The 5,000-nt window shown below is 32.8% G+C and overlaps 1 pseudogene; it reads left to right on the top strand.

Moving 5' to 3' along the window:
- Positions 1-5,000, top strand: part of LOC137659462 (paired box protein Pax-7-like) — a 123,842-nt pseudogene that overhangs the window by 934 nt on the left and 117,908 nt on the right.

Here is a 5,000-nt window from a genome sequence, read left to right as displayed (position 1 = left end):
AAATATATTTTCGTCTGTACCTTACTGCTTAAAGGGAAAAATTAGTTAATTACTTTAAGCTACTCCTTCAAATTTTATAAATATATTTGCAAGTAATTCTTATAAATTTTGATAATGTTTTTATAGACATTTTTATTTGTAGTTTAATTCTTCAAGGGAAAATTTAGTTAATTACATAATTCCTTCAACTTTAAAAATTTTTTCTGCAAGCATTTCTTATAGATTTGGATAATTATTTTGTAGATATTTTTGGCTGTTGCTTAATTCTTAAATGGGAAATTTAGTCAGTTACATTAGGCCTACTCCTTTAAATTTTATAACATCTCTTTGATATCATCATCATCTCCCAATCCTATTTACGCAAAGTGTCTCGGTTAGATTTAGCCAGTCGTCTCTATCTTGAGCTTTTAATTCAATACCTCTCCACTCATCATCTCCCCCTTCAAGCTTCATAGTTCTCAGCCATGTAGGTCTGGACTTCCAACTATTCTAGTGACTTATGGAGCCCAGCTAAACGTTTAGTGAACTAATCTTTCTTGGGGGAGTGCGAAGAGCATGCCCAAACCATCTCCATCTACCCCTCACCATGATCTCATCCGCATATGGCACTCGAGTAATCTCTCCTATAGCTTTATTTCTAATTCTGTCCTGCCATTTAACTCCCAATAGCCTTCTGAGGACTTTGTTCTGAAATCTATTAAATCTATAGGAGGTCGTTTCATTGTCATAACATGACATAGTAATGAAAATTTATTTTGTTTAAAGTATTGCTTTTTTGCATCCATTAATGTTAAAACGTTCGTATTTTCTTAAATAGGAATATTCCAGGTAAGTTTGGCTAATACACGCGGATCGTGGATTTTATTATATTTGTCAGATGTAATTTATTCTCAAGTAGGCATACAGGTTTTACCTTCACAGGTTTGTTACTTCTTGCCATGCTTGTCTGTTTAATTTGGTTTATGTGGCTTATAAGTTTCAGTCACCTACTTTTATTATTGCGAGTATACGGATGAATTATATTTTCATTATTTATTTTTTTTCTCTCATTTCTGTATCAAACGTAGAATTTTGTGATTATTATTATTATTATTATTACTATCCAAGCTACAACCCTAGTTGGAAAAGCAAGATGCTATAAGACCAAGGGCTCCAATAGGAAAAAAAATGTATATAAAAGGAATATATTGGATCAGTTCCTTTATCATTATAATTAATATTGATATCTTAAAAATGGGGAAATTATCTCATAAAAAAGGTCACCAACTTAATTATTATTTAAGGCTAGCTATATGGCAAAACGGGTTTTTGCACATAGAGCAACTTTATAAAAGATACCAATAATTGAATAGAAATACGATAAACTTAGAAAGAAGAGGAAATGAATTATTATTATTATTATTATTATTACGTGCTAAGCTACAACCTTAGTTGGAAAAGCCGGATGCTATAAAGCCCGGGGGATCCAACAGGGAAAATAGCCGAGTGAGGAAAGGAAAAAAGAGAATTAACAATTAATATAAAATATTTTCAGAACAGTAACATCATTAAAATAAATATTTGAAATATAAACTATAAAAACTTTAACAAAACAAGAGGAAGAGAAATAAGATAGAATAGTGTGCCCGAGTGTACCCTCAAGCAAGAGAACTCTAAACCCAAGACAGTGGACTTCCATGGTAAAGAGAAACAAAAAAGATAGATTAAATATAGGCCTATTGTTTGAGAGTAACATAAGGACTACAACATAATTTATATTTTTTTTCAGTGTCATTCTTCCTCTTACCTAATTTCTAGGCATATTTGCTCTTTATTGTCGATATGATTTTTCTCAGAATATTTCATCATGCAAAAAAAAAAAAAAAAAAAAAAAAAAAAATCAAAGTAGGTCTACATACCACTTAATTTTTGTAATGTAGGTTGCATAACCTAGAGCTGAAGCGAGTTTCATATTATTATTATTATTATTATTATTACTATTATTATTATTATTTCTTCATTTTTTTTCAGGCTTGTCACTTTTATATTCACATCTTTTGTGTATGAGTAGGTTTGCTAAAACATGGTCAATTACCACCTTTCACAAATCTCTTGCGGTCAACAACCACTAACCTTTTTCCTTTTCAAAGGGGCCCCCTTTCTTCTTGTGTTTTCTTCTGGCCTGACATGAATAAAGGTACTGTGTTGCTCCTTGTACTAAAAAGGCATTTTGTGGTAAGAATGGTTTTCCCTTAATTACCTAGCATTAAACAACAACAACAACAACAACAAGAGCAACAAAGGCAGCCGTTTCTAGTCCACTGACTGGTGAACGCCAGACTGGGGTTCGAGTCCCACTCACACCCGTTAGTTTCTTTGGTCGCTGCAACCTCACCATCCTTGTGAGCTAAAGAAGTGGGGTTTGGGGGAGCATATAGGTCTATCTGCTGAGTCAACAGCAGCCATTGCCTGGCCCTCCTTGTTCCTAGCTTGGGTGGAGAGGAGGATTGGGCGCTGATCATATATATATATATATATATATATATATATATATATATATATATATATATATATATATGGTCAGTCTCTAGGGCATTGTCCTGCTCGATAGGCCAATGTCACTGCCCCTTGCCTCTGCCATTCATGAGCGGCCTTTTAACATGTCAATTAATATCTGGGGACTGGCTTAGTTTTCATCACGACGCTGGCCAGTGCGTGTGGAAGATTTTCATCTGATCGCTCACAGCAAACCAACCTAGTATGAGCTGGCCAGTGCGGATTGGTGATTATGGAAGATTTTCGTCTGATCGCTCACAGCAAGCCAACCTAGTATGTGTGACCCTGATTATTTCAGTTTTGCTGATTATGACGATACGCAAACCCTTTCACCACGTTAAGTTCTCCACACTCGAAATATGTATACCAAGCCGGTTTTAAAGACCATAGTAATTGTGACGCCAGGGGATTTATAATCAACGATTACATTTTTATGTCACCCCTAGCTGGGATTTGCCCACAGTATGCCTTATTTGGGGCTATGTAGGCGCCCAATGGCTCTAGCTACATTAATCTCTGTCTTATATTTTTATATTGTGTCTACACATATCAGTGTTTTACTTCTTCAACTTTGTTTTTCTTAATTTTTTTTTTTTTCAAAATGTAGGCCTAAGAACAAATCAACCTTTTGAGTTTATGAATGGAATTTTATTCAACTACTGTACTACAAATAATAATAATAATAGTAATAATAATAATAACTTATGATTATTGTCTTTCAATCGATATTCTTCATAATCTATGCATGACCGATCTATTCCAACGTTGTCAATGATCTTAAGATATCAAATCTTCTTAATTCATTACTTCTCATGTAGCTTATTCATTTCCTCCCTGGGCTATTTTCCCTGTTGGAGCCCTTGGGCTTGTAGCATCCTGCTTTTCCAACTAGGGTTGTAGCTTAGCAGGTGATAATAATAATAATAATAATAATAATAATAATAATAATGCTTGCTGAGCTACGACCCTAGTTGGAAAAGCAGGATGCTATAAGCCCAGGGGCTCCATCAGGAAAAATAGCCCAGTGAGGAAAGGAAACAAGGAAAAAGAAAATATCTAAAGATCAGTAACAACATTACAATAAATATTTTAACTAGGGTTGTAGCTTTGCTAATAATAAAGATTAAGTTAACAAAACATATCCAATGCCATTTTGGAGTCTTATATAAACAGGCTATAATTATGAGAAGCCTATAAAAATTAAGTTTGCACGTGTATAGATATCAGCAGAGAATTATGGGTAATTGTATCCGGAAAAGTGGTATGTAGCTTTTAAATCTTGAGAAACTGGTTTTAGGACATTTTTTTTTTTTTTTTACTTTTTTTCACACCAAGTTTTAAAATCACTTCCGTAGTAACCTGTGGTATTAATCTTCGAGTATTTGATATTTCTTTACAATTATGGGCCTTTTGTTTTTCATTAAAAAGTTGTTATCATATAGTGATAAGAATTATAAATTATTATACATTGTTGAAAATTGCATTACAAGAACGGTAAATGTCTGGTATCATTTATTCCAGGATTTTTTACCGTTTTAGAAAACGGATATATTGAGTGATATTACGGTCACCCACCCGTGAAAATATTATAACAAATTATGGTAAAATTACGGTCGCCTGTATTTTACTGAAATACGGTTGAGAACAGTAGATTTTTTACGGAGAATTTCCCCTTAAAATTATGTCTATAATAATATATCATCTTGGCGTGTAGTATTTCTTCATATTACACAAATATTAACTAGAATAAAGTTTATTATTTGTTTTAGGTGTGGACTGAGTGTCATAAATACCTAAGAAGTAGTTTAAGTATCTGGTTGTTAGTTAACTGTAGTTGATAATCACCTCAAGAGCGATGCTGTCGCAGGTGAAAAAGCGTACCTATAATAATAATAATAATAATAATAATAATAATAATAATAATAATAATATTTGAGGCTGTATTATTATTATTATTATTATTATTATTATTATTATTACTTGGCTCCAACAGGGAAAATAACCCAGGGGGGAAAGGAAACAAGGAAAAATAAGATATTTTAAGAACAGTAACATTACAATAAACATTTCCGATATGAACTACGAAACATTTAACAAAATAAGAAGAAGAGAAATAAAATTACTGCTAGCATTTAGAAATATAGTAACACGAGCCATACATGTTTTAGACGCGTTTGAGTCTACGAGATCTGATTATCATTAATATTATTATTACTAGCCAAGCTACAAGCTTAGTTGAGAAAGCAGGATGGTATGAGCCCAAGGGCTCCAAAAGGGAGAAATAGCCCAGTGAGGAATGGAAATAAGGAAATAAACTACATGGGATCGGTAACAAGCTTAAAATATAAACTATAAAGAAAGACTCAAGTCAGCCTGTTCATCATTAAACTATTCGCTACAAGTTTGAACTTCTGAAGCTCCGCCGATTATTATTATTATTATTATTATTATTATTAGTAGTAGTA

Source organism: Palaemon carinicauda, chromosome 20 (assembly GCF_036898095.1).
Source record: "Palaemon carinicauda isolate YSFRI2023 chromosome 20, ASM3689809v2, whole genome shotgun sequence".
Taxonomy (NCBI): domain Eukaryota; kingdom Metazoa; phylum Arthropoda; class Malacostraca; order Decapoda; family Palaemonidae; genus Palaemon; species Palaemon carinicauda.
Note: the sequence above shows the minus strand (reverse complement) of the source record. Positions and strands in the feature narration are given on the sequence as shown.